Source organism: Watersipora subatra, chromosome 11, assembly GCF_963576615.1.
Source record: "Watersipora subatra chromosome 11, tzWatSuba1.1, whole genome shotgun sequence".
NCBI classification, from domain to species: Eukaryota; Metazoa; Bryozoa; class Gymnolaemata; order Cheilostomatida; family Watersiporidae; genus Watersipora; species Watersipora subatra.
Window position 1 is genome coordinate 22,301,241 of NC_088718.1, and position 13,751 is coordinate 22,314,991.

The following is a 13,751-nucleotide window of genomic DNA, read 5'->3' on the forward strand; positions in this document are numbered from 1 at the left end:
AATGTTCTAATTGAGTTAATTAGCTCATTGTGAAGATATTATAAACGTCTGACAAGAATGAAAAATGTAAACTTTCAATTTCAACCAAACATGCTAGAAATGCACTAGTTGAGTTAATTAGCTCATTGTGAAAATATTACAAACGTCTGACAAGAAAGAAAAATGTAAAATTCCAATTTCAACCAAACATGGCAGAAAAGCTCAAATTGCGCAAATAAGCCAACTGTAAGAATTTTACAAACGTCTGACAAAAATGAAAAATGTAAATTTCCAATTTCAACCAAACATGCTAGAAATGCTCTAATTGAGCTAATTAGCTCATTGTGAAAATATTACAAACGTCTCACAAGAATGAAAAATGTAATTTTCCAATTTCAACCAAACATGCTAGAAATGCTCTAATTGAGCTAATTAGCTCATTGTGAAAATATTACAAACGTCTCACAAAAATGAAAAATGTAAATTTCCAATTTCAACCAAACATGCTAGAAATGCTCTAATTGAGCTAATTAGCTCATTGTGAGAAATTCACAAACGTCTGACAAAAATGTAAAATGTAAATTTCCAATTTCAACCAAACATGCTAGAAATGCTCTAATTGAGCTAATAAGCTCATTGTGAAAATATTACAAACGTCTGACAAAAATGTAAAATGTAAATTTCCAATTTCAACCAAACATGCTAGAAATGCTCTAATTGAGTTACTTAGCTTATTGTGAAAATATTACAAACGTCTGACAAAAATGTAAAATGTAACTTTCCAATTTCAACCAAACATGCTAGAAATGCTCCAATTGAGCTAATTAGCTTATTGTGAAAATATTACAAACGTCTGACAAGAATGAAAAATGTAAATTTCCAATTTCAACCAAACATGCTAGAAATGCTTTAATTGCGCTAATTAGCTCATTGTGAGAATTTCACAAACGTCTGACAAAAATGAAAAATGTAAATTTCCAATTTCAACCAAACATGCTAGAAATGCTCTAATTGAGCTAATTAGCTCATTGTGAAAATATTACAACGTCTGACAAGAATGAAAAATGTAAATTTCGAATTCCAACCAAACATGCTAGAAATGTTCTAATTGAGTTAATTAGCTCATTGTGAAGATATTATAAACGTCTGACAAGAATGAAAAATGTAAACTTTCAATTTCAACCAAACATGCTAGAAATGCACTAGTTGAGTTAATTAGCTCATTGTGAAAATATTACAAACGTCTGACAAGAATGAAAAATGTAAAATTCCAATTTCAACCAAACATGGCAGAAAAGCTCAAATTGCGCAAATAAGCCAACTGTAAGAATTTTACAAACGCCTGACAAAAATGAAAAATGTAAATTTCCAATTTCAACCAAACATGCTAGAAATGCTCTAATTGAGCTAATTAGCTTATTGTGAAAATATTACAAACGTCTGACAAAAATGAAAAATGTAAATTTCCAATTTCAACCAAACATGCTAGAAATGCTCTAATTGCGCTAATTAGCTCATTGTGAGAAAATCACAAACGTCTGACAAAAATGTAAAATGTAAATTTCCAATTTCAACCAAACATGCTAGAAATGCTCTAATTGAGTTAATTAGCTTATTGTGAAAATATCACAAACGTCTGACAAAAATGTAAAATGTAAATTTCCAATTTCAACCAAACATGCTAGAAATGCTGTAATTAAGTTAATTAGCTTATTGTGAAAATATTACAAACGTCTGACAAAAATGTAAAATGTAAATTTCCAATTTCAACCAAACATGCTAGAAATGCTTTAATTGCGCTAATTGGCTCATTGTGAGAAATTCACAAACGTCTGACAAAAATGTAAAATGTAAATTTCCAACTTCAACCAAACATGCTAAAAATCCTCTAATTGAGCTAATTAGCTTATTGTGAGAATTTCAGAAACGCCTGACAAAAATGAAAAATGTAAATTTCCAATTTCAACCAAACATGCTAGAAATGCTCTAGTTGAGCTAATTAGCTTATTGTGAAAATATTACAAACGTCTGACAAAAATGAAAAATGTAAATTTCCAATTTCAACCAAACATGCTAGAAATGCTCCAATTGAGCTAATTAGCTCATTGTGAAAATATTACAAACGTCTGACAAAAATGTAAAATGTAAATTTCCAATTTCAACCAAACATGCTAGAAATGCTCTAGTTGAGCTAATTAGCTTATTGTGAAAATATTACAAACGTCTGACAAAAATGAAAAATGTAAATTTCCAATTTCAACCAAACATGCTAGAAATGCTCCAATTGAGCTAATTAGCTCATTGTGAAAATATTACAAACGTCTGACAAAAATGTAAAATGTAAATTTCCAATTTCAACCAAACATGCTAGAAATGCTCCAATTGAGCTAATTAGCTCATTGTGAAAATATTACAAACGTCTGACAAAAATGTAAAATGTAAATTTCCAATTTCAACCAAACATGCTAAAAATGCTCCAATTGAGCTAATTAGCTTATTGTGAAAATATTACAAACGTCTGACAAGAATGAAAAATGTAAATTTCGAATTCCAACCAAACATGCTAGAAATGTTCTAATTGAGTTAATTAGCTCATTGTGAAGATATTATAAACGTCTGACAAGAATGAAAAATGTAAACTTTCAATTTCAACCAAACATGCTAAAAATGCACTAGTTGAGTTAATTAGCTCATTGTGAAAATATTACAAACGTCTGACAAAAATGAAAAATGTAAAATTCCAATTTCAACCAAACATGGCAGAAAAGCTCAAATTGCGCAAATAAGCCAACTGTAAGAATTTTACAAACGTCGGACAAAAATGACAAATGTAAATTTCCAATTTCAACCAAACATGCTAGAAATGCTCTAATTGAGCTAGTTAGCTCATTGTGAAAATATTACAAACGTCTCACAAGAATGAAAAATGTAATTTTCCAATTTCAACCAAACATGCTAGAAATGCTCTAATTGAGCTAATTAGCTCATTGTGAAAATATTACAAACGTCTCACAAGAATGAAAAATGTAAATTACCAATTTCAACCAAACATGCTAGAAATGCTCTAATTGTGCTAATTAGCTCATTGTGAGAAATTCACAAACGTCTGGCAAAAATGTAAAATGTAAATTTCCAATTTCAACCAAACATGCTAGAAATGCTCTAATTGAGTTAATTAGCTTATTGTGAAAATATCACAAACGTCTGACAAAAATGTAAATTGTAAATTTCCAATTTCAACCAAACATGCTAGAAATGCTCTAATTAAGTTAATTAGCTTATTGTGAAAATATTACAAACGTCTGACAAAAATGTAAAATGTAAATTTCCAATTTCAACCAAACATGCTAGAAATGCTCTAATTGCGCTAATTGGCTCATTGTGAGAAATTCACAAACGTCTGACAAAAATGTAAAATGTAAATTTCCAACTTCAACCAAACATGCTAAAAATCCTCTAATTGAGCTAATTAGCTTATTGTGAGAATTTCAGAAACGCCTGACAAAAATGAAAAATGTAAATTTCCAATTTCAACCAAACATGCTAGAAATGCTCTAGTTGAGCTAATTAGCTTATTGTGAAAATATTACAAACGTCTGACAAAAATGAAAAATGTAAATTTCCAATTTCAACCAAACATGCTAGAAATGCTCTAATTGAGCTAATTAGCTCATTGTGAAAATATTACAAACGTCTCACAAGAATGAAAAATGTAATTTTCCAATTTCAACCAAACATGCTAGAAATGCTCTAATTGAGCTAATTAGCTCATTGTGAAAATATTACAAACGTCTCACAAGAATGAAAAATGTAAATTTCCAATTTCAACCAAACATGCTAGAAATGCTCCAATTGAGCTAATTAGCTCATTGTGAAAATATTACAAACGTATGACAAGAATAAAAAATGTAAAATTCCAATTTCAACCAAACATGCTAGAAATGCTTTAATTGAGCTAATTAGCTCATTGTGAAAATATTACAAACGTCTCACAAGAATGAAAAATGTAATTTTCCAATTTCAACCAAACATGCTAGAAATGCTCTAATTGAGCTAATTAGCTCATTGTGAAAATATTACAAACGTCTCACAAGAATGAAAAATGTAAATTTCCAATTTCAACCAAACATGCTAGAAATGCTCCAATTGAGCTAATTAGCTCATTGTGAAAATATTACAAACGTATGACAAGAATAAAAAATGTAAAATTCCAATTTCAACCAAACATGCTAGAAATGCTTTAATTGAGCTAATTAGCTCATTGTGAAAATATTACAAACGTCTGACGAGATTGAAAAATGTAAAATTCCAATTTCAACCAAACATGCTAGAAATGCTCTAATTGAGCTAACTAGCTCATTGTAAAAATATTACAAACGTCTGACAAGAATGAAAAATGTAAATTTCCAACTTCAACGAAACACGCTAGAAATGCTCAAATTGCGCAAATAAGCCAACTGTAAGAATTTTACAAACGTCTGACAAAAATGAAAAATACAAATTTCCAATTTCAACCAAACATCCTAGAAATGCTCTAATTGAGCTAATTAGCTTATTGTGAAAATATTACAAACGTCTGACAAAAATGAAAAATGTAAATTTCCATTTTCAACCAAACATGCTAGAAATGCTCCAATTGAGCTAATTAGCTCATTGTGAAAATATTACAAACGTCTGACAAGAATGAAAAATGTAAATTTCCAATTTCAACCAAACATGCTAGAAATGCTCTAATTGAGTTAATTAGCTTATTGTGAAAATATCACAAACGTCTGACAAAAATGTAAAATGTAAATTTCCAATTTCAACCAAACATGCTAGAAATGCTCTAATTGAGCTAATTAGCTCATTGTGAAAATATTACAAACGTCTGACAAGAATGAAAAATGTAAAATTCCAATTTCAACCAAACATGGCAGAAAAGCTCAAATTGCGCAAATAAGCCAACTGTAAGAATTTTACAAACGCCTGACAAAAATGAAAAATGTAAATTTCCAATTTCAACCAAACATGCTAGAAATGCTCTAATTGAGCTAATTAGCTTATTGTGAAAATATTACAAACGTCTGACAAAAATGAAAAATGTAAAATTCCAATTTCAACCAAACATGGCAGAAAAGCTCAAATTGCGCAAATAAGCCAACTGTAAGAATTTTACAAACGTCGGACAAAAATGACAAATGTAAATTTCCAATTTCAACCAAACATGCTAGAAATGCTCTAATTGAGCTAATTAGCTCATTGTGAAAATATTACAAACGTCTCACAAGAATGAAAAATGTAAATTACCAATTTCAACCAAACATGCTAGAAATGCTCTAATTGTGCTAATTAGCTCATTGTGAGAAATTCACAAACGTCTGGCAAAAATGTAAAATGTAAATTTCCAATTTCAACCAAACATGCTAGAAATGCTCTAATTGAGTTAATTAGCTTATTGTGAAAATATCACAAACGTCTGACAAAAATGTAAATTGTAAATTTCCAATTTCAACCAAACATGCTAGAAATGCTCTAATTAAGTTAATTAGCTTATTGTGAAAATATTACAAACGTCTGACAAAAATGTAAAATGTAAATTTCCAATTTCAACCAAACATGCTAGAAATGCTCTAATTGCGCTAATTGGCTCATTGTGAGAAATTCACAAACGTCTGACAAAAATGTAAAATGTAAATTTCCAACTTCAACCAAACATGCTAAAAATCCTCTAATTGAGCTAATTAGCTTATTGTGAGAATTTCAGAAACGCCTGACAAAAATGAAAAATGTAAATTTCCAATTTCAACCAAACATGCTAGAAATGCTCTAGTTGAGCTAATTAGCTTATTGTGAAAATATTACAAACGTCTGACAAAAATGAAAAATGTAAATTTCCAATTTCAACCAAACATGCTAGAAATGCTCTAATTGAGCTAATTAGCTCATTGTGAAAATATTACAAACGTCTCACAAGAATGAAAAATGTAATTTTCCAATTTCAACCAAACATGCTAGAAATGCTCTAATTGAGCTAATTAGCTCATTGTGAAAATATTACAAACGTCTCACAAGAATGAAAAATGTAAATTTCCAATTTCAACCAAACATGCTAGAAATGCTCCAATTGAGCTCATTAGCTCATTGTGAAAATATTACAAACGTATGACAAGAATAAAAAATGTAAAATTCCAATTTCAACCAAACATGCTAGAAATGCTTTAATTGAGCTAATTAGCTCATTGTGAAAATATTACAAACGTCTCACAAGAATGAAAAATGTAATTTTCCAATTTCAACCAAACATGCTAGAAATGCTCTAATTGAGCTAATTAGCTCATTGTGAAAATATTACAAACGTCTCACAAGAATGAAAAATGTAAATTTCCAATTTCAACCAAACATGCTAGAAATGCTCCAATTGAGCTAATTAGCTCATTGTGAAAATATTACAAACGTATGACAAGAATAAAAAATGTAAAATTCCAATTTCAACCAAACATGCTAGAAATGCTTTAATTGAGCTAATTAGCTCATTGTGAAAATATTACAAACGTCTGACGAGATTGAAAAATGTAAAATTCCAATTTCAACCAAACATGCTAGAAATGCTCTAATTGAGCTAACTAGCTCATTGTAAAAATATTACAAACGTCTGACAAGAATGAAAAATGTAAATTTCCATCTTCAACGAAACACGCTAGAAATGCTCAAATTGCGCAAATAAGCCAACTGTAAGAATTTTACAAACGTCTGACAAAAATGAAAAATACAAATTTCCAATTTCAACCAAACATCCTAGAAATGCTCTAATTGAGCTAATTAGCTTATTGTGAAAATATTACAAACGTCTGACAAAAATGAAAAATGTAAATTTCCATTTTCAACCAAACATGCTAGAAATGCTCCAATTGAGCTAATTAGCTCATTGTGAAAATATTACAAACGTCTGACAAGAATGAAAAATGTAAATTTCCAATTTCAACCAAACATGCTAGAAATGCTCTAATTGAGTTAATTAGCTTATTGTGAAAATATCACAAACGTCTGACAAAAATGTAAAATGTAAATTTCCAATTTCAACCAAACATGCTAGAAATGCTCTAATTGAGCTAATTAGCTCATTGTGAAAATATTACAAACGTCTGACAAGAATGAAAAATGTAAAATTCCAATTTCAACCAAACATGGCAGAAAAGCTCAAATTGCGCAAATAAGCCAACTGTAAGAATTTTACAAACGCCTGACAAAAATGAAAAATGTAAATTTCCAATTTCAACCAAACATGCTAGAAATGCTCTAATTGAGCTAATTAGCTTATTGTGAAAATATTACAAACGTCTGACAAAAATGAAAAATGTAAATTTCCATTTTCAACCGAACATGCTAGAAATGCTCCAATTGAGCTAATTAGCTCATTGTGAAAATATTACAAACGTCTGACAAGAATGAAAAATGTAAATTTCCAATTTCACCCAAACATGCTAGAAATGCTCTAATTGAGCTAATTAGCTCATTGTGAGAAATTCACAAACGTCTGACAAAAATGTAAAATGTAAATTTCCAACTTCAACGAAACACGCTAGAAATGCTCAAATTGCGCAAATAAGCCAACTGTAAGAATTTTACAAACGTCTGACAAAAATGAAAAATGTAAATTTCCAATTTCAACCAAACATGCTAGAAATGCTCTAATTGAGTTAATTAGCTCATTGTAAATATATTACAAACGTCTGACGTAAATGAAAAATGTAAATTTCCAATTTCAACCAAACATGCTAGAAATGCTTTAATTGAGCTAATTAGTTCATTGTGAAAATATTACAAACGTCTCACACGAAAGAAAAATGTAAATTTCCAATTTCAACAAAACGTGCTAGAAATGCTCTAATTGAGCTAATTAGCTCATTGTGAAAATATTACAAATGTCTCACGAGAATGAAAAATGTAAATTTCCAATTTCAACCAAACATGCTAGAAATGCTCTAATTGCGCTAATTAGCTCATTGTGAGAAATTCACAAACGTCTGACAAAAATGTAAAATGTAAATTTCCAACTTCAACAAAACACGCTAGAAAAGCTCAAATTGCGCAAATAAGCCAACTGTAAGAATTTTACAAACGTCTGACAAAAATGAAAAATGTAAATTTCCAATTTCAACCAAACATGCTAGAAATGCTCCAATTGAGCTAATTAGCTCATTGTGAAAATATTACAAACGTCTGACAAAAATGTAAAATGTAAATTTCCAATTTCAACCAAACATGCTAGAAATGCTCTAGTTGAGCTAATTAGCTTATTGTGAAAATATTACAAACGTCTGACAAAAATGAAAAATGTAAATTTCCAATTTCAACCAAACATGCTAGAAATGCTCCAATTGAGCTAATTAGCTCATTGTGAAAATATTACAAACGTCTGACAAGAATGTAAAATGTAAATTTCCAATTTCAACCAAACATGCTAGAAATGCTCTAATTGAGTTACTTAGCTTATTGTGAAAATATTACAAACGTCTGACAAAAATGTAAAATGTAAATTTCCAATTTCAACCAAACATGCTAAAAATGCTCCAATTGAGCTAATTAGCTTATTGTGAAAATATTACAAACGTCTGACAAGAATGAAAAATGTAAATTTCGAATTCCAACCAAACATGCTAGAAATGTTCTAATTGAGTTAATTAGCTCATTGTGAAGATATTACAAACGTCTCACAAGAATGAAAAATGTAAACTTTCAATTTCAACCAAACATGCTAAAAATGCACTAGTTGAGTTAATTAGCTCACTGTGAAAATATTACAAACGTCTGACAAAAATGAAAAATGTAAAATTCCAATTTCAACCAAACATGGCAGAAAAGCTCAAATTGCGCAAATAAGCCAACTGTAAGAATTTTACAAACGTCGGACAAAAATGAAAAATGGAAATTTCCAATTTCAACCAAACATGCTAGAAATGCTCTAATTGAGCTAGTTAGCTCATTGTGAAAATATTACAAACGTCTCACAAGAATGAAAAATGTCATTTTCCAATTTCAACCAAACATGCTAGAAATGCTCTAATTGAGCTAATTAGCTCATTGTGAAAATATTACAAACGTCTCACAAGAATGAAAAATGTAAATTACCAATTTCAACCAAACATGCTAGAAATGCTCTAATTGCGCTAATTAGCTCATTGTGAGAAATTCACAAACGTCTGACAAAAATGTAAAATGTAAATTTCCAATTTCAACCAAACATGCTAGAAATGCTCTAATTGAGTTAATTAGCTTATTGTGAAAATATCACAAACGTCTGACAAAAATGTAAATTGTAAATTTCCAATTTCAACCAAACATGCTAGAAATGCTCTAATTAAGTTAATTAGCTTATTGTGAAAATATTACAAACGTCTGACAAAAATGTAAAATGTAAATTTCCAATTTCAACCAAACATGCTAGAAATGCTCTAATTGCGCTAATTGGCTCATTGTGAGAAATTCACAAACGTCTGACAAAAATGTAAAATGTAAATTTCCAACTTCAACCAAACATGCTAAAAATCCTCTAATTGAGCTAATTAGCTTATTGTGAGAATTTCAGAAACGCCTGACAAAAATGAAAAATGTAAATTTCCAATTTCAACCAAACATGCTAGAAATGCTCTAGTTGAGCTAATTAGCTTATTGTGAAAATATTACAAACGTCTGACAAAAATGAAAAATGTAAATTTCCAATTTCAACCAAACATGCTAGAAATGCTCTAATTGAGCTAATTAGCTCATTGTGAAAATATTACAAACGTCTCACAAGAATGAAAAATGTAATTTTCCAATTTCAACCAAACATGCTAGAAATGCTCTAATTGAGCTAATTAGCTCATTGTGAAAATATTACAAACGTCTCACAAGAATGAAAAATGTAAATTTCCAATTTCAACCAAACATGCTAGAAATGCTCCAATTGAGCTAATTAGCTCATTGTGAAAATCTTACAAACGTCTAACAAGAATGAAAAATGTAAATTTCGAATTCCAACCAAACATGCTAGAAATGTTCTAATTGAGTTAATTAGCTCATTGTGAAGATATTACAAACGTCTAACAAGAATGAAAAATGTAAATTTCCAAATTTCAACCAAACATGCTAGAAATGCTCTAATTGAGTTACTTAGCTTATTGTGAAAATATTACAAACGTCTGACAAAAATGTAAAATGTAACTTTCCAATTTCAACCAAACATGCTAGAAATGCTCCAATTGAGCTAATTAGCTCATTGTGAAAATATTACAAACGTCTAACAAGAATGAAAAATGTAAATTTCGAATTCCAACCAAACATGCTAGAAATGTTCTAATTGAGTTAATTAGCTCATTGTGAAGATATTATAAACGTCTGACAAGAATGAAAAATGTAAACTTTCAATTTCAACCAAACATGCTAGAAATGCACTAGTTGAGTTAATTAGCTCATTGTGAAAATATTACAAACGTCTGACAAGAATGAAAAATGTAAAATTCCAATTTCAACCAAACATGGCAGAAAAGCTCAAATTGCGCAAATAAGCCAACTGTAAGAATTTTACAAACGTCTGACAAAAATGAAAAATGTAAATTTCCAATTTCAACCAAACATGCTAGAAATGCTCTAATTGAGCTAATTAGCTCATTGTGAAAATATTACAAACGTCTGACAAAAATGTAAAATGTAAATTTCCAATTTCAACCAAACATGCTAGAAATGCTCTAATTGAGTTACTTAGCTTATTGTGAAAATATTACAAACGTCTGACAAAAATGTAAAATGTAACTTTCCAATTTCAACCAAACATGCTAGAAATGCTCTAATTGAGCTAATTAGCTCATTGTGAAAATATTACAAACGTCTCACAAGAATGAAAAATGTAATTTTCCAATTTCAACCAAACATGCTAGAAATGCTCTAATTGAGCTAATTAGCTCATTGTGAAAATATTACAAACGTCTCACAAAAATGAAAAATGTAAATTTCCAATTTCAACCAAACATGCTAGAAATGCTCTAATTGAGCTAATTAGCTCATTGTGAGAAATTCACAAACGTCTGACATAAATGTAAAATGTAAATTTCCAATTTCAACCAAACATGCTAGAAATGCTCTAATTGAGCTAATTAGCTCATTGTGAAAATATTACAAACGTCTGACAAAAATGTAAAATGTAAATTTCCAATTTCAACCAAACATGCTAGAAATGCTCTAATTGAGTTACTTAGCTTATTGTGAAAATATTACAAACGTCTGACAAAAATGTAAAATGTAACTTTCCAATTTCAACCAAACATGCTAGAAATGCTCCAATTGAGCTAATTAGCTTATTGTGAAAATATTACAAACGTCTGACAAGAATGAAAAATGTAAATTTCCAATTTCAACCAAACATGCTAGAAATGCTTTAATTGCGCTAATTAGCTCATTGTGAGAATTTCACAAACGTCTGACAAAAATGAAAAATGTAAATTTCCAATTTCAACCAAACATGCTAGAAATGCTCTAATTAAGTTAATTAGCTTATTGTGAAAATATTACAAACGTCTGACAAAAATGTAAAATGTAAATTTCCAATTTCAACCAAACATGCTAGAAATGCTCTAATTGCGCTAATTGGCTCATTGTGAGAAATTCACAAACGTCTGACAAAAATGTAAAATGTAAATTTCCAACTTCAACCAAACATGCTAAAAATCCTCTAATTGAGCTAATTAGCTTATTGTGAGAATTTCAGAAACGCCTGACAAAAATGAAAAATGTAAATTTCCAATTTCAACCAAACATGCTAGAAATGCTCTAGTTGAGCTAATTAGCTTATTGTGAAAATATTACAAACGTCTGACAAAAATGAAAAATGTAAATTTCCAATTTCAACCAAACATGCTAGAAATGCTCTAATTGAGCTAATTAGCTCATTGTGAAAATATTACAAACGTCTCACAAGAATGAAAAATGTAATTTTCCAATTTCAACCAAACATGCTAGAAATGCTCTAATTGAGCTAATTAGCTCATTGTGAAAATATTACAAACGTCTCACAAGAATGAAAAATGTAAATTTCCAATTTCAACCAAACATGCTAGAAATGCTCCAATTGAGCTAATTAGCTCATTGTGAAAATATTACAAACGTATGACAAGAATAAAAAATGTAAATTTCCAATTTCAACCAAACATGCTAGAAATGCTTTAATTGAGCTAACTAGCTCATTGTAAAAATATTACAAACCTCTGCCAAAAACGAAAAATGTAAATTTCCAATTTCAACCAAACATGCTAGAAATGCTCTAATTGAGCTAACTAGCTCATTGTAAAAATATTACAAACGTCTGACAAGAATGAAAAATGTAAATTTCCAACTTCAACGAAACACGCTAGAAATGCTCAAATTGCGCAAATAAGCCAACTGTAAGAATTTTACAAACGTCTGACAAAAATGAAAAATACAAATTTCCAATTTCAACCAAACATGCTAGAAATGCTCTAATTGAGCTAATTAGCTTATTGTGAAAATATTACAAACGTCTGACAAAAATGAAAAATGTAAATTTCCATTTTCAACCAAACATGCTAGAAATGCTCCAATTGAGCTAATTAGCTCATTGTGAAAATATTACAAACGTCTGACAAGAATGAAAAATGTAAATTTCCAATTTCAACCAAACATGCTAGAAATGCTCTAATTGAGTTAATTAGCTTATTGTGAAAATATCACAAACGTCTGACAAAAATGTAAAATGTAAATTTCCAATTTCAACCAAACATGCTAGAAATGCTCTAATTGAGCTAATTAGCTCATTGTGAAAATATTACAAACGTCTGACAAGAATGAAAAATGTAAAATTCCAATTTCAACCAAACATGGCAGAAAAGCTCAAATTGCGCAAATAAGCCAACTGTAAGAATTTTACAAACGCCTGACAAAAATGAAAAATGTAAATTTCCAATTTCAACCAAACATGCTAGAAATGCTCTAATTGAGCTAATTAGCTTATTGTGAAAATATTACAAGCGTCTGACAAAAATGAAAAATGTAAATTTCCATTTTCAACCGAACATGCTAGAAATGCTCCAATTGAGCTAATTAGCTCATTGTGAAAATATTACAAACGTCTGACAAGAATGAAAAATGTAAATTTCCAATTTCACCCAAACATGCTAGAAATGCTCTAATTGAGCTAATTAGCTCATTGTGAGAAATTCACAAACGTCTGACAAAAATGTAAAATGTAAATTTCCAACTTCAACGAAACACGCTAGAAATGCTCAAATTGCGCAAATAAGCCAACTGTAAGAATTTTACAAACGTCTGACAAAAATGAAAAATGTAAATTTCCAATTTCAAGCAAACATGCTAGAAATGCTCTAATTGAGTTAATTAGCTCATTGTAAATATATTACAAACGTCTGACGTAAATGAAAAATGTAAATTTCCAATTTCAACCAAACATGCTAGAAATGCTTTAATTGAGCTAATTAGCTCATTGTGAAAATATTACAAACGTCTCACACGAAAGAAAAATGTAAATTTCCAATTTCAACAAAACGTGCTAGAAATGCTCTAATTGAGCTAATTAGCTCATTGTGAAAATATTACAAATGTCTCACGAGAATGAAAAATGTAAATTTCCAATTTCAACCAAACATGCTAGAAATGCTCTAATTGCGCTAATTAGCTCATTGTGAGAGATTCACAAACGTCTGACAAAAATGTAAAATGTAAATTTCCAACTTCAACAAAACACGCTAGATAAGCTCAAATTGCGCAAATAAGCCAACTGT